General features: G+C 39.4%; 2 long non-coding RNA genes across 4 annotated transcripts; both read left to right on the forward strand.

The window, feature by feature from the left end:
* Positions 1-893: 893 nt before the first annotated feature.
* On the forward strand, positions 894-10992 carry LOC141938720 (uncharacterized). The gene is made up of 3 exons (XR_012627380.1): positions 894-997; positions 5547-5727; positions 9008-10992. It is a non-coding gene; the product is annotated as an uncharacterized LOC141938720 (long non-coding RNA).
* A 1307-nt stretch (positions 10993-12299) lies between these two features.
* On the forward strand, positions 12300-20953 carry LOC141938719 (uncharacterized). Of its 3 annotated transcripts, XR_012627379.1 has the most exons (4): positions 12300-12436; positions 13444-13518; positions 15444-15534; positions 20640-20953. It is a non-coding gene; the product is annotated as an uncharacterized LOC141938719 (long non-coding RNA). The 3 variants fall into 3 exon arrangements; XR_012627378.1 differs by lacking the exon at positions 13444-13518 and having other exon boundaries at positions 12318-12436; XR_012627377.1 differs by lacking the exons at positions 12300-12436; positions 13444-13518 and having other exon boundaries at positions 14682-15534.
* Positions 20954-21205: the final 252 nt, after the last annotated feature.

Genomic DNA, 21205 nt, shown 5'->3' on the forward strand with positions numbered 1-21205 from the left:
GCGTTCAGTGAGTCGCTGTGCCCAGCACTGCCTTTCCTTTGCAGTGGTTTCAAGGAGGATGAATGCTTTGCTTTCCCATCTCTGTGCCTACTGTTAGCAGGCCAGCGGGCAGGAGGACTTCCAAGCCACTTTCTCAGGTGATGGCACCCAAACCATTAAAACTTCAAAATGACCTGCCAGTTTCAGTTCAGTTTGGGGGGATTTTCCTAGTGAATTCTGGTTCAGTAAGGTGTGTTGCAGTAGGTGTGGCTGGGTGTTACTGCTGTGCTGCCCAACATTGTCTCTGTGTAGAAAACCGCTCCTGTTCTTACTTTCTGGATAAATACACAGGGGCACATTTTGGTGTTAATTTGTTAACCAAGTACAATAATTCCGAGTCTTTTTAAGCATTAACACTGTTCTGAATTGGTTTGGTTTTTTTCTGTGCTTTAAACGCCAACATGGGATAATTTATAAAATTCTATCATCTCTTCTATTTCTCCCATTCTCTTCCTGCAGTAGCCTTCTGCCCTCGCTTACCTTGGCACAGGCAGTGGGCTAGAGGGCTTCTGTACCTGCACAGCAGGACTGGCAGACTTCCTCTGTGCTTCCCCATATATACTGGCAGTGTATGGTATGCATTTCAACGGTAAAATTACAATTTTTTATTCAGAATAAATTCTCTTTTCCATTCTAATATATACATAAGTACAACAAATTCAGCACCTCTTGCTGACCTCAAGGAAACCGAACACAAATTGTTATGTGTATAATGAGTCCTTCCGCAGGAGAGTTCACTCACTGGAGGTACTGCAATATGAAACAGAATATAAGGTACACATTGCACTGAAGTGAACTGATTTCTGTTTTGTCTCCTTAACTTCTTTCAGGGTCACTTTTCCAGGTGGACCACCTACCAATCAAGTTACCTTGGGGAATGGAATATTCAACACTGAAAAAAAGGTGTTATTCATGAAGCAAATATGAATTTGCAACTGCAGATTTGTAACAAAAAAAGGTAAATACAGTGTCACTGAGACATTCACTGCAGATAGGCTCTGGACAGAGACTTTAGAAGTCTCTTGTTTTTTAAAAATATTTTCAGAATCTTGGCAAATCAAGGTCTAGTCCCAGCAAGACAGACACAGCTTGCAGGAGTAAAATTGTGCCCAGACTGGCAAAGTATGGCACAGCACTAAACGCCCTGGCCTTTGAAACTGAGGTCTGAATTTTGCTGCTCGTGGCCATCTCTACATGCATACATCTTTTTCCTTTTTTGATTTTTGTTTCTGTGTTGACTCTGACTCATCCTGGTTACATGCAGACCTGGTCTGCACTTCTGTCCTTTCTGTCCTGCATCTCACACTGCCACTTCACCACTGGCACAGTGTGCTTCACAGGTATTTAGTGTGTTTTCACAGCTGGCCATTGTCCACATTTTGCAGATATGCAACTAAAACCCATGAAAGAATCCGAGCTTATGCTAGAAATTCCATTCTTAACATTCGCTATCCCTGTCTAACATACCAGTCACCTTCCGAGTCTACCATATGTTTGGGTTTCTCAGGTGGCCTGTATCATGTCTGGAAATGTGATTTGGGTGAAATGTGGAGGCTGACTAGGACTTTGTTCAGACAGGAGAGTAGCATTAGCTCTTGCTGGGCACCTGAAAATCTTGCCCGTGGCCGCTGCGCATGCAAAACCCCTCTGTACAGATGTGAGTGCAGTAAATCTGACTGTCCCGCCTGGCCCAGTGTTCCGCTGAATGACACACATCTAAATGGCCATGGTGGGTACATGGAGAAGAATGAGGACACACGAGTGCTGCCCTACTCGGGCATGACCACTGAAAATACAGTCTAGTCCAGTTACAGTGACCTTCACTCAGGTTTAGGCCCCTCATCTATCTTTGAGACTGGGTTTTAGTTTCTGAAGTTGGCGATCCAGATGGCTACGTGTGAGTGTGTACCTAATGATGCAGACAGCATCCAATAGGGCTTCAAAGGCAGAGTGCTCCATTTTTTTTTTTTTTAAATTTCGGTATAATTTTCTCAGCATCACACATTGGGAACTTGTGTTCCAATCTGCCTTCAGGCATTTTGTAAAATCTTCTTGTAACATAAGTAAAAGAATCTGCTTTGACTACAACCTATACTGAAAAATTTAGTAAGACAAGGCACATTTCCCAAAGAACTTTATGGCTTCCTGTGAAAAGGCCTATCAGCTCAGTAATACAGGTTATTAAAATGTTGAGAATTTAGATGCAATATTACAACCGTATACTTTTTGTGAACATTTGTGCTAATTAAATTTGATCTCTCAAAATGTTAATGAATGAAAGAGGTTCGTTTCAAGAGCATGTGAATATTCATTAGTATTTTTGCACCATTCTTCTAGCTCTTCTTTGGTACACAGTTCAAACAACAGGATCTGTACTTGGAAGACACTAATTAGCGTATTTTGAAGCCGCTGGATAAATTACACACTTCTTTACATGCTGAAGTAAAATAGTTTCAGAATAACTCTAGACATTCTGGCGATGTTTATAACAGATCTCAGTTTTAATATATTAGTTTTTATAACAGTGGCAGAACACTAAGAAACTGCCCTTTTTTTGTGGCTTGGTGAATTTGTTCCAAATATATTTTTGCCTACAGAAATGTCTGCTATGGATAGTGTCAAAGTGTCAGAGAAATGTGAGAAGTTTTCTGATATCTAGAAAAAACTAAATGACTTTGACAGGGAAGCATGTCCTGCCAACATGATTATAGCTACAGTAGTCATCAGTTCAGTTCACTTTGTCCATCTTTTACTTTAGGCTTGATGAGCTATAGATTCTATACCTTGTCCTCTCTGGAACAAATACCTAGACAAGGATGTTCTAGCCAAGGCACTTTTAGCAATTCCATAGGGGAAGAAATGCTTAAGGTACTGTTTGATAGCTCAATGATTCTGTAAACAGCAAGTGAAACAGGCGTACAGGTGATATTTCCTCTTTTTTAAATTGGTTTTGTTTTTCCCTTAAGTAACCTGTTTTTTCATAAGTCCCATAGAAGTCAGTGGAAACTGCAGGTGCATGTACTTGCAGAATTTTGGGTGCTTGGTTTTTGTTCTTTTTTCTTCAGATTAGGGATAAATCACAAATGATCCTGATTTTCACTGTCTACACTGTTGTTTTTATGTAGAGAATTTCATTCATTAGGCTGTCAGGTTTCAGTTCAGTAGGAGGTTAATGTTAGTATGTCCCAAGGATCTGTACTGTAGTTAGTATTTAATACATTCATTAATTATCCAGAAAGGCAGAAATGAGGGGTAGAACAAAAAAAATGAGGTCAGCAGGATTTGCAGATGACAAAATTATTTAGTGTAAGCCTTTGTAAGAGAAGGCTGGGATGAACTTCATGGAAACAGAACTAGACAAATTGGCAGTTCTGCTTGATGAAATTCAGACATTGACAAATGCAGAGCAGAGCACGTTAGAATGAAAAATCTGAACTGCTTGGACACATGGCCCTGTTCTAACTTACTGCTGAAGTGCTAAGGGAAGAAGAGCACCCAGCACAATTAAAAACTCTTCTCAATGCCCAGAAGCAGTCAAAATCTAAATAAGCTGTTGTAATACAAAAAAAACTCATAGAAAAGACCCGTAATACAGTGGAAAAATATTAGTTCGAGTTTTACTTTAAACTTCACAATAAGCTAGGGTCATTCCATCTACATGAGATATGATAGGAGAGGGCTGTGTCTCTAATAATTCCTAAATCCACCTTCAAGTCTATTTTGTTTCTGATGCAAGAAGCCAGAAGCCCATTGGTGTAACACATGCTGGCTTGGGTAGGAATCTGTGAAGATAGTTTGCCACCTTTGCTTTTCATTATCAAGCTCAGTGTCATTTGGTGATACTCTCTTGAATGTACTTCTGTCGATTTGTCAAGAGAAGATCTGCTCTCTACAAGATGTCATCAGTCTACTTCTATTCGTTTATGATCACCCTGCACACATCGACATCAATCTTCCATTTTATTTCTCCTAACTAGCTGGCATCTTGATGACACCGTTTTTTATGTTCTTTAGAAGTGTTTCGTCTTGGGATCCTGGAGACACATTTGTATTCTCCTTTTTACCCATTTGCTTTTCTTATTGGTTTTGGTTCCTTCTGAGTAAGTTCTCACTATCTCAGATTCTCTGCATAACAATCACACTAATCGGGGGATAAAGAGACAGAAAGGTCAACTTACAAGTTCCTTGGCATTACACATGCTGAGGTGAGAGTCAAGGTTAGTTACACTGTGAGCAACAGTAATCCTACAAGACTAAACATTTTTGTTAGATGAACTCTGCTCCAGCATGAAATTGCAATTTTTAACTTTTTCTCCAGTGGAATTGCCAAACGGTCCTTTGTAGTTGTGGTGGTAACCCAGAACCGAAACCACAGAAGGGTGTTTGTCAACAGGTTTTCATGCAGTTTTTGCTCATTTTAGTAACAGTGGACCAACATTTTTTCTTTCTTTTCTCATGTAAGAGATTTGCAATAAGTTGTGTGAAACACATTAATATAATTAGAAGAATCTCCATATATCCCAATATTGTCTTATTTCACAATCATGGAGTTTTAATTAAAATTTGTAAAATTCTTTAAGCATTTCAGCTGAAGAGCCCTCCAAAGTGCCACGCTCTGTTATATAACTAAGTATCTGACATAATTCATAGCAAGAGGAAAAAAGATTTAAAGCAACTCTGCAGCATGTAGTTTCTCCTTGTGAATTATTTTCCCCGTATTTTTACACAATAGTGTAAATTAATTACAGATGTGCCAGTTTTAGCTCTGTGTTTATCAAATGAAATTACACCGAGATTCCCAATAGCAAGTTTTATGAAGGCCTACAGTTTTGGAAATATTTAAGTTGATGAAAAATCAATTTTTCACTTATTAGTTCTCATTTCACAAACAGAATCTTCTTTGTTCATAACTGACTGCTGCAACAGCTTTGAGCCTTTGATTATTACCAATTATTTGACAATTTGTGCCTTCTGGCTCTAATTCATAGGGCAGGATGAAGGAAAAGGATAGTGAATTATTCGCTAACATTTGGCTTAATTACAATCAGATGACCCTTTCAAATTGAAAAGCACTTGGTGAAAAGCAGAAGACAAATAAGATTTTTTCTGTATAAATAATGAATAGCCTTAATTTTTAAATTTAAAACAACCCCCCAAAATACCCTACACTATCTATTCCATAGCTTTGTAATCAGATGTACTTTGGTTTTGTGAGTTCAGAACACATTCTGTTTGACCTCCGTGGAGTTTTCTTTCACATCTGATCTTGCAGCTGCTTAGCTTTAGGGACTGTAATTCTATTCCACTAAAAAAATTATGCTGAAAGCTCCATAAGGATTTTTCCTTCCAATTTACACCTGAGCTAAACAGATGAGTTATATTGCAGGACTATGTGTGTGTGCAAGTGCTAGATTTGCAAAAACCAACATTTGCTTCACAATTCAAATACTAAGCAGTATCGCAGTCACTTAACTGTGCTCTTCTTAATCCTGGATCTTCTTGTAAAGGACAAGAAGACGTCGTTGTTTATAATGTGGGACTGATATTCTGGATGGCGATCCGTGGGGAGGACTTGCTATTTCGCCTCGGGTTTGTATCATACCAAAATACCTGCAGACTTTCACTCCTCACTAGATACCGGAGGCAGTCCTGAGAGTGACCTGTGGCCCTTTGTTAGACGAAGGTAAGGTGAGTACTTCATGCTAAACCAGAGCATTTTCCTGTTGCAGTGCATCTCCATTGCTCTTTCACCATATGTTTCTTGTTGTCTAAAAACAACTGACTAAATATTTTTGTTCTTCAGGTGCCTGTTCCAGTATCACTTTTCTTTCTAAAATATACTGATTTTGATCCAGACGGTAACCAGAGATGCATATAGTTTCACACCTCACCCGACTCCTGTTTTTCCTGTTTGGTTCTATCTTTCTTTGTTTCTTTTACCCTCACATAACCCATTTTGCGATGTATTTCTTTTGTCACCTGCCCCAGTATGTATCTTACACTTGATTTCCTCTGTAGCACTCCCAGCTCTTTTAGACTGCTCTTCTGGCATCTTCCAGTTGTAGCAATTTTGTGCAGCCCATCCATCTACTCTTACTAAATGAACAGATTTTTTTCCCTTTCCTCATTCTTTCCTATACAAATATCATTACCCTTTTTCAATTCAGTTTACCTTCTCTCTCTCCAGTTTGGTAGCAGATTTAAACTTTGATTTATTCTGTATAGCTTCATAGATGTCTTCACCTTGCAGATATAACAAGTCTGTTTTTCTCAAAATAAAGAAAAATTTACAGATCTCATATTGCTTTCACTTTTTCCTTCTCTGACAGCTCCTTGGTTCTGCCTCTCTCCTGTTTTCACATTTGGTCCTCCTTTAGTGTCCACCAGTTCAATACAGAAAAGTGCTTTCTGCATTTGTGAGCTCTCGGATCCCCTTCTGAGCCATCACTTGATCTGTTCAGTTTTCGTTCTGTTCTGTAGTGCTTTAGCTCTCAAATCTTCCTTTTGCACATAGCTCTAGTTCCTTGCTGGGTTTTACTGGTTTCCTTATGTATTTCCTCATTCTTACCGTCTGTCACCGAGCAGCCGCTTTGTTGCTTTCTGATGCCTGCAAAGTCCTCGCTGGACCGCGGGTGGAACGGCTTCTGAGCCACTCTGAGTCTCCAGGTTTTGTTTCCATGGCTGTGTAAACGTCTCCAGGGAGAAAGGAGGAGCTGAGGGGTTTGGACTTGTTTGGGTTTTGACCTTGGGGAGGGTATGACCTGAGATGTCAGGTCTCATTTGGTGGAGCAGAGCTTTTTGGAAAGCAGAGGCCCCTAAGAGAAATGGAAGCTGGCGATAGACGAGAATACTTCTAAGACGTGCCTTCTCAAAATTTTTTCTGCCATTTGAGAAGGAGCAGTGTTAATTGCTGAGAAAAATGAGTTGCTGTAGCTTGTTGGGTGCTATGTAGGGAGAGAAACAAAATGTAGGGATGGGGAAAAAAGGGTGTAATGATTCTCCTGGTCACAAGTAGAGGCGAAAGGCAAAGTGCCGTTTGTCTGTGCAACCAGTGGCTCAGGTGCCTGATGGAGAAAAGGTTTCTGTAGCTCAAGCCTTTGTTTTCTGAACTGAGGGCAGGGTTTCTTGTCTCTGTGATCTTGTTGGCTTAGGTGTGAATGGCATGCTTGACCAAGCTTGAAATCCCAAGCTACTGGAAATGCCAAAAGTGAAGGCATTGAGCCTGGATAATTCCTCTCTTCAAGGTTCATGAGTCCAGTCTTCAGTCTGACAGTTGTAGGTGTCATTCATATTTTAAAATCTTGCCACAGGGTTAATTCTACTCAAAATTATGCCTCCTCAGAGTGCTATGAGTGATAGTTTCTTGGTGCTTGAGGCTATAGCCAGAAAACTTGAGGTGTAGCAGGTAAGTCTCCCTTTGTTTGTAAGTGGGAACAGTGTCAGGCTGTCATTGTCACTTGATGTATTTTCTTTCTTGGTAACAGGCAGATGCTGGAATAAGCCCGCGTGTTTTCCCCTCAGCTCGTCCAGGCTCAGCCACTAAAGATGCTGGAGCAGGGATGAGGCGGTCAGGCTCCTGTGAACGGTGACTGCTTCCAGTCCTTGTGTGGTACCATGTCTGCTGCCTCCCGCCATGGTTCCCAAGGGACACACGGCTCATTCTGTAGTGCTGTTACTTCCTTTAAGGATCTGTTCCTAAGATAATTCTTCAGTTCCCTTTCTCTTATTTTTCAGTTATTATTCCTTATTCCCATTGTTCTTTTACAGGGCTGTGTCAAACTATACAAAACCCATTACTGTTGTATGGTTTTACAAAATATTTTTTCAGCTACATTTGAATTTTATTCTTTCCTTCTACCATTTGTTTGTGGTCTAATTTTTTTTAATGGCAGGGTAATATTTCTTGATGTATTTACAGTCCTCCTCTAACCAGTCAGAGTAGCGCATATTCATTTTGTTGTAACGCTTTTGCTCTGCTTCCTTAACTTTTTTGTTTTCAATTGCATTTTAATCCCTTTCCCTTTGTCCCGCTTTTGATGTTATTTAAATTTTGAGCTGTCCGTTGTAAACAGTTGTCTATTATGTTGTTAGTCTTTTGTTTTTGAGGAGCTGTAATGGATTATTTATGCCTCCTATGTATCTCTGGGACTCTCTGCTTCTACTTTTTCCACAGAAGTAGATTTTAATTCTGTTTTCACTTATTTCTGAATTATTTTCCCCACATGTACTTGAAATCCAAGAGGCTCAAAGTCTTCTGTTGTATGGGTTCAATGACAGTACAGTATCTCTTGGTCAGCAAGCTTTGTTACTTTTTAATTCCATACCTTTCTCTATTAGTAAGAGGTTATTTAGAATTTATTTTCCTTTTTATGGATTTACCATACTTATATTCTGCAACTCCCCCTTCAGCCATAGATTCTTTCAGTATTAGCCTTTTTATTAAAGAAACTGAAAGCTTAGAATTCAGCTAGTGGTTGTGAACATGTAAACTCTGATTTGAATTATTGGTTCTTCTGTAGGTTTGTGAAATCTTGGATCAAATTGCTAAACTTGTCAGAGGGTGCTATGCAAGTTGAGCACAAACTAAAGCACTTTAAATTCAGACGATCTTTCTTAGTCTCAATTCCTCACCTGTAAAATAGGGTGAGTATTTCTAAACTTTGTAGTCAGTTTAGACTTTATGGCTTTTAAGCAGGAATTCTTCTAGGAATGTACACTAAATTTATACATCTGTTGTGTCCTCTAAACCAATTCAAGGATTTTTGATTTGCTGTTTTTCCCTTTCTTTTTTTAATGATTGTGCATGTAAATCTGCTAACAGGACTTTTAAGTGGTTTTTTTCTTTGCCTTGTAAAATGTAGGGCTTAATCCGTTATCAAGCATTCAGTACATATTTGTAAACCACAGGCTAGAACTAAAATACTGTATTTGTATCACTACTCTTTTTTTAACTGTTGTAAATTCACAGGGAATTGTGAAGAGAGGTGAAGTTGTGTTCGAGGCTGCCAGAAGCCGCAGAATCCCAATCCTGATGGGAACACCTGGAGGTGACCAGAAGAGGACAGTGCGGATTGTTGCCGATTCCATCCCCGACTTGCCTGACCTGGGGCTTATTGACAAGGAGCTGGCAACCAGTGGAGCTGGAAATCCCAAGGTAGAACAGATGATTAGAGACTCTACTAAAGCCTTAAGCAACTTGTCACTGCAATGACAACTTACTGCATTTTAGGAAGCAGCTTCCTGGTTTAGGAGCAGGAAGTCTCCACATCATTATCAGGGTTAATATAACATATTTAAAAAGGACTCAACGTGCCAGTAAAATAACAGAGTAGAGATAATATGCAGTCACAGAATAATTGTGTCTAATTTCTGAAGCTATCTTGAGCAAAGGCAACAAGTCCTTCTAAGGTATTTGAGACATACACTCAGGGGTACTGTCTTTCAGTTTATAATATTACTGTAGAAAACTCTGATTGCTTCTCTTATTGTTATGGGTTGTCTGTTATGTTGAAAGAACTACGTAGCTGGTATCCAAAGACTGTCCCAGACCTATTTCAGATGATGCAGTTCAGACTGTGGTGGGAGAAAGGACTAAACTACTGGCATTTTTTTTAGATACTGCATTTTATTTATTGCTTTTTTTATTGCAATATTGTTATAAAATGGGTTCTCTGCGGGCTTCAACTGTCAGTTCAATACTAAAGTTCAGTGCAATACTATAAAAAACAGTTCAGTTGGTAGGCTTTTTAAGCCATAGCCTATTAGAATGAAAGTTCATTAATTTATACTTTATTCCTGTTGTTGATAGTGACTTAAATCCTGCTTATAAACACCTTGAGAAATAAAATATGAACTGCCTTTGGCTCCATATGCAAATGAGCCATAAGGGCTCAGCATTAACAGTCTAGTTTTTGCCTCCTGCATATAAAAGGCAATAGTTACTATGCATTGTAAATCACAGAGTAAAGAAACTACAATAAAACAAAAACTAATTTTACAGTTCTGCGAATTGCCTGCAGAAAACCTGTAGAACTATAGGGTATCTTTTATTATTGCCAGCTTGTCATGTATAAAACAGGGAAGAGTAAATTTTGATTTTTTTTTTTTTTTATCCCCAACTAGTGCTGTGTTTTTCACTTGCTTGAAGAGTAACGGTACTCATAGTTGCAGTCATAGTTTGTAACCAAATTGTTCATATTTAGAGATAAAAATACAGTGGAATTTCTACATTAAGTTAATGTGCTAACTTTATATAGGAGCTTCTAGGAGGACTTCGGAACAAAATAGTGTATTCAAAAGCAAATTCAGTACACTAACTGTAAAGTTTGGGTTTATTTAAGCTGGTATATTTTGCATTAGGTACTGTTTGTAGCATTGGGTTGTAAACGTACTAAACTGTATATTTTTCAAGAGCTTTTTTAAATTCCAAGTATTCACTGGTTTGTAGTGTAAGTTTCACGTCATATTTAGGTTTGGGCCTTTCTATGAAGGAGCACCAGTATTTTCCTTGCAGTAGAATTGGTGTGTAAGCTGTTTAAGGAATGTTTAATTCTAATTAGAATACTTACCTCACTTAGTGTTCATTTTTAGATTGGGCTTTGTTAATTGTAAGAACTTGCATAATTGCTATAAATATCTGCTTTAAAACAGATTTGACATATTGCACGAATCTTGAGTTGTAACACTGTTATTGAAAAGCACTTTTAAATTTCTTACTAGAAGGACCATCAGAGTACAACTAATGTTGAGATTTATTTTTTCTATACTGTCTGATGTTACTGAAAGATGTTGTTATTCTTTCATATATTTTTTATAAAATTATAAATTACATTTCTATAAACTAAAACCCTGTCATAGTACCATATGGTCTTTTCCAAAACATTTTCTGTTTGTGTTAACATGTTTATATTATTTTCCCTTGGTGGAGATTAAAATGATGTTGAACAATGCTGACTGACTTTCACTTTCTTTTCACTTCCCGTGTATCTTGGCTGTCAAAAACTTCAAATGGAACAGTTCATTGGAAAGACAAGGAGATGTGTTTTTCATAGTTAATGTAACTGATACTGCAGTGAGTCTTAAGGGTGAGTAGTACAAGGTTTGTCAACGGCGAATGACTTCTCTAAGAGTTAATGTGTTGACCTCTTAAGGTGAGCTTGGAAGTTCTGTATCCAAATACTTTTTAAGATGTCATTGTAAGGGGTTAAAGTCACTTTATAATTCCAAGTTATGTGCCATTACCTATGTTGTTGAAAGTCCTGTTTTAAGTATTTTATTGTTACAGGTGTTAAACTGTAAACTAAGTGTCTGTTAAGGCTGCTGTAGTTTGTTAGAGGTCTTTTATAAATCAGCATCTCAGAGAACCAAACGTTTGCAGCAGAGCCTGCTAGTTTTCAGACTCACCTGTAAAATTTGTGATTGTTAAGCAACAGCCACACTGACTGCATTTTCAGTGTTCATTGTAAAGTTAGAATTGGTAAACAGGTAACTCCTCCTTCGTACTTTTCAAAAATTTTGATTTAGTGTCATATTTGACTTGGTTGTTAAAACCAAAATATTAATTTCTATACATTAACAAACTGGTCCAAGATAAATGTGTACTATGTTTCAAAAAGAAGTGGTGAAACCATTTCTAAGTTGAATTTAGACCACAGATATTGTACGATTCACAGTTCAGCTTTATTGAGATTGCATGGCTGTAAAAGGAAGGAAATTGATGTAACATGTCCTTGGATCCATTTATGTTTAAGGGGAAAAAACCCCAGTTATTCTTTCTTAAGATGGAATAAATCAGTGATCATTAGGCAAAGTTCACTGAAAATTTCATCATGGAAACCTTGCCTTGACCTACCACCATCAAAATTTTTAGCTTTGACAAAAACTTTTGTGGAACACGAAGACCTATGAAAGTCTCCTAGGAGAATGCCATATAGCCACAAACTTTATGGGGGAAAAGGGTTTTGGTTTTTTTTTTAATTGCAGTGGTAACTATAAAATCCTCCCATAATAGGAAGGAGTGTTTCAGAACTGATGCCCTAACTTACAACCAAAAAATTATCTCGAGGAAAGATCTAGTAGGTCTTGTCTTTCATAATAAGGCATTAGTTTGACTCAAATTACTTAGAAAACAGAGAGGATTGTTCAATAGCTTATAGTTAATGTATGAACATGCATTTCTTGCTAGTCATCCATGAGTGAAATTTATTTTAAAAATAAACTGAAAAGTTGGTGTTTTCGTCTATTTGATTTGACAGTTGGCACATCGAGCTCCAGCCCCCCTTGCCTCTCTGACAGCTGACACGCAGTGTAGAGCTTGGCACTGGAAACACTGGGTGTTGTGCTTACACTGGCTAAATCCTAGCTTTAGATGGTAATATCGATCTCTTTCATGCTGAAGGTATGATTTTTTGTTTGTTTGTTTGTTTGACGTTGGTGTTTTCATTGTGAAGTCCCAGACTTGTATCATGAATACAAGGAAGAATTTGAGTCACAGATATGATTTAAAAAAAAAAAAATATGAAAACTAATTGGTAGACAGCTTATTGGGGGGGGACAGGTAGTTTTTATGTTTGGTGATTAATAAATGTCCATGCTGCCAGGTTCCTTCCTCCTTGCTGTTCCTTGCAGCTTGAGGAAGCTAATGATGCTGAAACTGTTCCCTGATACCTTCTGGTCCTGCCGCTGGAGTACGTTGTTCAGCAGTGTTCTGCCGCCTCTTACGCATACACCAAGGACACAATTATTTTCAGTGCTGGCTGCGTATGGCTTTTGTGGACTGTGAAGTGACACTTAGGAATTTCTTGTACTTTTACAAATTGTACTGTATAATTGTGTCCTGCATGCAGCGTAGCCACTTTGGGGAGAACACTCTCTGACAAATCCAGAAGCTATGAAGTTAGTAATCTTGGATCTAGACTTTGCTCACACGGTGCTGCCAGGAGCTGAAGGAGCTTGCCGAGTTCAGGAAGCTTCAGGGTCTAGGATCTTGGTGCTGCGTGCTATGCCAGTTCTTGAATAATTGAAAACATTATTTCAAGGAAACTGCAATCCGTTGATGAAGAAGAAAGTTCACTTGCTGTCTTTGCCCAGTGGAAGATGATCTTCCTTATACCCCCTGGTTGATTCTGAAATGCAGAGCGTATCAGAAGCAATAATAAAGGGCATCATCCCAAGTGATGCTGTGTCCTGAACTTGTCTTGGATTTAGCACGGGTTGTGTATTCCACAGCCATTCTAGAGGCAAGCTTGCAAATTGTTCAGTATGTGTCAGCTGTTAGCTTAGAGTTTAAATAGGTGTGATTTTCAGGTTTTTAGTCTTTCCTTGATCCCGACACTTTTGGTGATCCCTTGGATTTCCCATCCACTGCTCATCTAATTTTTCCTTCTTTATCTTATCCTTTTCCAGGCCACTTTGCACAGCCAGTCACTTTTTACCAAAGATCAGTAGAATTAATTCCTTCTTAAAAGAGACGATGTTTTGGTAAGCTGTATGAAGCATATTTCCTATTGCTAGGCCTGATTCTCTCCTAGGCTTACCATGGCAGTGGGAACAGGAGGTTTGTTTTGCTCAGTACCTCAGTACAAGTATGGTACCGACCTGTAGATGATCCTTAGAACAAAGCACATAACTCCTGCCCTACTTTATACAGCCTTCTGAATGTGCAAAAATGCTGTGTTCTGCACATAGTACTGACTTCCTGAAACTAAATTCAGAATATTGTGGCAAGACAGAAATGCTGTTTTGATAGAAAAGATTGAATAAGGCATAGGAAATTATTGGGGTGGGGCTGTGGTTCTGATTTACCAGCCTGGTGCAGTTCTGACCTCCTTCCCAACAGCATACCTGAGATTAAACTTCTGGTTGTAGATGAATTAAGTACAAAAATTGTGAAAAGGCTGCCAGTAATGTTAGGCACATCTTGTGTTACCAGTCCTGTGGTATTATGTTTTTCCAGTGCAGTGGTCTGTGGAGCCATGACACACTTCCGTAAATCATTTCTTCCTTCCTAAGTAACAGCATGGGTAATCAGTTAAACAGTTTGTTGTCAGATATAAGGCTAGTTATGTATTTTACTAACAAGATCCAAACTCTTTTTTGCAGTTGAGAGTAGACATCCTTTGAGCTTGACTGGAACTGATTATCTTTATTCTGGAAATGCATGTTTGATTTGTGCTTTTTAAAAAAAGGAAAAAAATTCAAGGCCAACCTAAAATACTGCATCTTGTCTTTATAGTGTCCTAAATCTAGTCCTTAGTAGAGTTATAACAGATTGCAGTGCTTTGCAAGAGCAAAGAGATGTCTCCTTCCTTTCGCTTTTGACACCTAAGAAGGATTGTAATTAATCCTGTTAGCCAAAAGCTTGTCATTTGTTCGGGGTCATTTTTGCCTTTGTATTTGCTACAGGAGCAGAAGAGGGCAAAACAGACTTAGGGTCTATTTAGGTCTATAGCAGAGGTGAAACAAGGAAACTGAAAATTTCCTAAACAAAAAGCTGCAGCCCTCTCTCTACTTTCCTTGCATTGGAGCCACAGCCAGCAAGAGCCTCTTTGGGTTTTTTGTACGAATCAAGTAGAATCTTTCCTGGTATATGTAAGTATCAGCATATTTATTTGCTTCTTCCATATATTGTATGCTGGCTTCTGTCTCCTCATTCTTTACTAATCTGTCCTGTGACAACCATCCACCAAAAGTGTCATCAAGAGCATTCTGCTTCTTTGTGGTGGTGACCAGCAGTTTTTCTGTGTGGACAGTGTTCTCCAGCTGTGGCACAGCTTCCTGCTGACTGATTTTTACTTTATAGAAGCCTCCAGCTACTTAAAAATTATCAGCGTAGGGGCTTAGTGGAATTTGGGCTTACTTGTTTTGGTCTGTGGCTGCGTTAGAGTTTGGATCTTGTTTAGAATATGAGATTTTCAGAAGTGGATGTGCCAAGACAGGCTCTGCATGTGCACCTGAGGATCTGAGTAAGTGGCAGGTGTACACAGCAACTTCTGTTGACAATTGTTTGTGTTTTATGACAAGCAGCTCAGTAGGGTCCCAGATCAGAAAGAGATGTTTGATTTCAGCCTGAGTAATTCATAAGATCTTGTTCAAGAATGGAAACAGAATCAGATTTTAATTTGATTCCTTTAAAAGTCAAAGCAAGCTGACAAGTATCAGAAGTAGGTGGGGGTGTTTTGTGAGACATCCGCTAGCATGGACCACCAAAACTTGTGTGTCTGATGGTTCTTAAGCTCAAGATACTGATTTTCTTGTCACACTATTGTAAATTAGATGAGTCAGTCCTTGCCAAGACTCCATCCATGATAATCACAGAAGTGCGGATTAGTGGAAAGCAGAGGGGGTAGGCGTTAGCTGCCGGTGACGTGGTGCAGCTGCTGTAACCGTTCTCTGTTTTGTGATAGCCCTGTTCTGGCTTAGCAGAGGAAGTGATGGAAGATGCAGCCCTGCTTGTTGCTTTGTGGTCATAAGCAAGAGGGTGAAGTTCTGAAGCAGGTAAGTGGTTCTAAGGATTCTAATTCCTATTTATTTTCTTCTTTCATAACAGTTAAAGTGTAGTTATTTAACATTCAGGTGCTCTTAAAAAAAAAAAAAAAAGTTGATTCATACAGATACTGTCAGAAGAGTTTTAAATGGCGTCAGAAACAATAGCCACAGCTCAGCTTCCATCTAGCAGAGATCTTGAGCCCAGGCTGTGGCTTGGGTGTGCTAAAGAGTGTTGTAAACTGCCCGGCTGCCAGAGGCAGCTCCAGCTGCAGCCCATGAGAAAGGCTGGTTGGTAACACCTCTGAACACCAGGCACCCAGTTCTGATCTCCGGGACACCTTGTGTCAGTTTTCAGGTCGCCCTGTGAGATCACACAATGCACTGCTTATTGCCATCCATATCTCCTGATTGACTTTAGTAGAATTTCCTAAAATACTGTTAGAAGTGCTTAGACTACTGCAAGTTGCAAACAGAAATATTGATGAAATTAACCTTTTCTGGATGAATTGTTTCAGCTTCATGGTATGCTGTCTCTGAAATTAATTCTGAGCTTAATTTGCTTTATCTTGGCCGCTGTTTCTCAAAGTTGCCTTTTGTTAACTAAAAAAAACCAAACAAAAAACAACCACCATAACAAAAAAAACAACACAAAAAAACAAAACCCAAAACTTTTGGGAAACTTTCTATGAGCGGTGTTAAACGAATCACAGGAACTACGAGAAAATGCTTTAAGGATTTTTACTTGGGCATGCAATTAAACAATACACTTAAAGCTATTGATACCATGTTAGGATCGGACAACAAAATTCTACAAACACAAATTAGCTCAAAGAAATATCCTGTGATGAGATCATGAAGCTGGACTAGAGCTTGATATCATACTACTGAACAGAATTGGCAACCAATAAGTATTGAAAATCAAAGAATTATTTTAGATGGTAAAAATGAGACTGTATAAAAGCAAAGAAGTCTTGGCTTTTTTTTTTTTTTTGAGGAGAAAAGCCAAACTTGGGCTTTCCTTCTTTCTAGTATGCAGTATCATCAGCTCTGTAAATGATGCTACTCTTCTGTCTCTCTCTTCTGTTACTGTTCCTAGATGTAAGCATGGTGTCACAAAGATGCAGTCTTAAAATGGAAGCCATAGTAAAACACAGCTGTATTTTCATCTCTGGAGGGAAAAATCACACAGGGTTTGCTTCCTAGGTGATTCCCTCCTATTTCTCCTTTTATGTTTACTGACTTTTAAACACATCAAGTAGTAAGACAGCAAAGTAACTCTTCACTGTAACTCAAATAAATAATAGACACAGATAAACAGACCAGTGTATCTCTCAGGCCAACTTTCCTTGTGATTTCTATTTACTGCTGGTAGTGTTAGAAAGCTTTAAGAGTTCCCAGTTAAGAGTTACGTTTTCAATGCTATTAGCAAGTTGGAAACACCTGGAGTGTTAGCTCTTTCACTGATCTATAGAATAGATGCACGTCTTACCCAATCCAGAATTAAGCACAGTTTTTACAAACAAAGCAGTAAAAACTCTTATTGTGACAGAAGAATAAGTACAGTGTGCTGTGGCTAGATGACAAGGCAAGAGAAGTCTTTTGTGTTTTTTCTAGCCTGCGTTCAGTTACTCTTTAGGGAGTTGGATATTGAAGCAAAATGGGAGGGATAGAGCTGTAGAGGTTCTGTGGTCCATCAAAGTTTCCCACTGTTCATTGTGATTAGATACAAGACTATATGCTGATAAAGTAATTTGAAAACTGCCAAGTCCTGTATCTGTGACTGTGAATACAACCCTGTGTAGCTCCTGATGCTTCATCAGCTGTGTCTGCTGCTAGGCGCAATTTTCCCTAAACTGTCATAAAAATCCAGAAAGTTACTAAATGTTCTATAGTCTAGTTTCATTCAGTTAATAAAAATTTGAAGTGTATTTCTTTGCTGGTTGACTAGAAAAACTAGTTCAAAGAAAGATATGCTGTGGAAAAAACTGTCTAAAGAAAGATGACATTTTTCTGAATGTGCAGTTTGCTAGGCCGTAAGACAAGGACGAAGAGTGAAGCTTGATTTAATGCTATTTAAAAACTCTCCAGAATTGTTGCTTTCTCACAGAAGCTGTGTGTCAGTAGCAGTTCCAGCATGCTGTCTGTAGGTCCTGAGGCTCCCTGCATGGCTGTACAGACAGACTTGATCAGTAATGAAGTTACAGTACATTTCCTGCAGTGCTGCACCAGGAGATAACTTCTGCTAAATTTTACATGACAGACAGTGTCAGTCTCACTGCCCCACTCCATATGCAAAGGATCCTTGTGACTTAGTCACAACAGCAGCCTATTTCATATAGATCAGTTTTTCCTGTATCCATTTGTGCATGTTATGCCACTCATGGAATTTGAGTTCTGTGATATCTTAAATAATGGTCAGAATGGAACAGCCGTAAGATGAGTCTCCTACTGGACTGATACATCAGGCCACCTCACTGGGTGTTTTGTGAATTAATCTGTTTGTATACAGCATTTCTAGACAGCTGTTCTCTTACAGGCCAGCAAGCAGTGTAGCAATCACTCTGCTGCTAAATCTCGTTGAATAATGTTGAGTGTAGCAAACATACATCAAGGTTGTAATCTCATATGTTAGTGTAAATTGAAAATTGAGTACACTGCAGTATGAAAATAATGATGGTTATTAACAACTGTTCAAACACTGACAGTAATTTAAGAAATAGTGAACTGTCTGAACTAGCAATTAAGATGTTTTCTTGGATTTGCAAAGAGAAAGGCTAGGTAGCCTCATTTTATAGAAATTCTTGGTTATAGAGGAAGAGGTAGCACAAATAATCATTGTTAGCCTTTTCATTTCAGTGCTGCTTGTTTCACGTGTGCAAATTCATGTTCATTCTGTCTGCTCATGGAAATGTTGTTTGTACAGACCAAGTGCATATACAAAGCAGGAATGTGAAAGGTGAGAGTTGCACTATGGATGTGTGGCCTTCCACGCCAGCACACTGACTGAATTAAAGGGTTCCATGTCGGGAAGTTGGGAAGTCGTCCCTCGTGAATCAGATAACTGCATCTCCTCCAAGAGCTGCTTTTTCTCCGGTACCTTGTGCATCACATACCTGCAGATTGGGAGGAGGCAGTTTGCTGGGTTAAGTTTCGGAACTGGCTCTGTTAAGTCGCTGTGAATCACTGAGGTGTCTAAGAGTGAATTCAGCCTTGATCAGGTGGTGTTCTAGCCACGAGGATACAGGATAGTCTGGAAGTGTTCATCAGTCAGTTCCTGTGCAGTGTCAATGCTGGTGTGTGTTGTATAAAAACTGTTTTTATCTGCCACATGTCTCACTGGTTTTCAGCAGCCCGCTCCGTGATGAATAGTCATACTAGTTTCTGCTCCCCTTAAATACAAGCTATCCCAAATACCCCTTTTCTGTGGAATATCTGGTATTGTTATATTAATAATAGAGATGCAAAGAACTTCATGGAACTTAAAAAAAGAGTAAAAATAGTAGAGTTGTCTAAAGGTGAATGAATGTTGTAGTCCAGAGGTATGAACCCCAGTAAACACCACTGGTGGGGTCTGTATCTGGAAGGTAAACTGGCACATTTTTCACTTCCTAGGAAGCATTTCTGTGCTTTAGTCAGAAAGCATCTATGCATTTTCCCTGCTGAATGCTGCCAGCAAGCACTATTTCACTTACAAATATATGATAGCTTTATTAATTTCTGTTTTGGTAATTGCAGTGAATTCTTTCCTTGTATGCTGAACAGCTTTTCTGTTGTTTTGAGAATCATTTTAGTGCAAAGGTCTTTTGAGGCCTGAGTTTGGCTGAAAGCAGCCAGATGGGAAACATATTTTGACTGACAGCTGCCTGAGATTTGTAGCCTTAAAGCTTCTGGTAAAAACAGGGGGAGCTTAGAACACATTGGCAATTGGAAGAAGGGAATGTCAAGGATGTGTAGCTAATAATTGTCTGTGTATGGAAATATATGGAGCTTGATCACTTTTATACAGCTGGAAGCCCTGATTATATAAGTAATGATAAATGTAAATTGGTTTGTGTTCATTTTATTAGGAGAGCAATTAGGTTTGTCTTTAAAACTTGCTATAGGACTGCATCAAACTCTTCTGTGTCAGACCAGGCAGGAGGTGATTTTTGCTGATTTCATTGCAGGTTTACCTCTAGTTACACCTCTCAGGCCTGTCTGCACATGCAGACAGTTATTTGTGTTTTGGGACTGGAGCTGGCTCCTCTCTCTGGGGATGTTGCTCACAGCCTGGGCTAGCGCAGCTCCCCAGCTGCTAATGCAGCCTGTGCAGTTTAAATAATATTTAGTGCCGTATCTGCTCCCGTGTAAGTGCAGCTAATGCAAGGGAAGTTAACTTGAGTGCAGCAAACACAAGTTAAATCTGTGATGAAAAGAACCTTAAATGGGTGTTTTCAGTAGGTTCTGCATGTGTTCACAAAATTTAAAAAAAACAACCAACCAATAAAATCTCCCCCCCAACACCAACGGGCAGGTCGCCCAGGTCAGCCCCGTGTAACGGTTGAGCTGTACAAGGCCAAGGTGCCGCCCCCGAAGCCCAGGGCTGGCCCTCTCGGTTAAAAGGCTCTTGCCCTTCATGCTCTCATCAAAGCGGCTTCGTTTCCTTTTGGTGATCTATTTTCTGTGTAACAAAACGTGGTTTTGGTCCCTCTTTGAGTCAAGGCAATGTGTAATTCTCTTGGCCACGGTCCTGGCCTACATCTCCTGCATTTCCCGGGGGATGCCCTGCTGCTGGCGAACAGACTGGGTGGGTGCAGCACAGGAATGAAACCCCCTGTGCCACGTGTGACAAAAACTGACACAGCAAGTGAATAATCTTGTTGTTTACAAGCAGTGTTTTTTATAAATGTATTCACTCCTGAAGTTGTAGAATGTTGTTTTCAAGCATAGTGCTGTTGTAAAGCACTTTAATGATTAGATAGAGGAGTGCTGTGGTTCACCTCAGTCTTACCATATGTTTCTGTCCTTGAAGCAGACACCATCGCGGAGCCACTGGCTAATGGCCTCAGCACTGTAATTTTTGCTGTCTTCTAATCAAGATCTGTTCTTATCACTGTTAACAAAAATGGTTATAGGTATGTCAATGTGGAGCAGTTTGCTAACAACTGGCTACGTGAGAAAGGGCACAGCACCGAGGAACTGCTGACAACGGCGACGTGATGGGAGAATACCGAAAAGTATCAAAGAAGAACAAAGAACAGAAGCAGGACTATGTAGAAGGCCTTGCAGAAATCATAAGGGGAGAGATTGGTATTTAACCTTAGCAACCAATGTATCTAACCTTAGCAACCTATAAGGAGCTTGCTTTTTGCAATATGTATGAACTAATTATTGTGGATATAAAAGAAGTGTGAGTACTAATAAAGTTGAGCCTTTGTGCATTAAATGATGGCTGGGCTCCCTCTGCGTTCTTTCAACAAATGGTGACCCCGACGTGATACGTGCCAAAGGACGTATAAGGCACCACGAAGGATAAAGACCAGAGAAGGTTGTTCAGGTCCTTAAGCAGCGAGGACGGCGAAAGGCGACTAAAAAGGCCCGCGCCCAGGGTGTCATAAGAGGTGAGCCCTGCTGATACGTGCTGCCGAGACCTGGAAAGGCTGCAACGGAAAAATTCAGGTATGGACAGGCAAGCAGCATA

This window comes from Strix uralensis, unplaced genomic scaffold (genome assembly GCF_047716275.1).
Source record: "Strix uralensis isolate ZFMK-TIS-50842 unplaced genomic scaffold, bStrUra1 scaffold_251, whole genome shotgun sequence".
NCBI classification, from domain to species: domain Eukaryota; kingdom Metazoa; phylum Chordata; class Aves; order Strigiformes; family Strigidae; genus Strix; species Strix uralensis.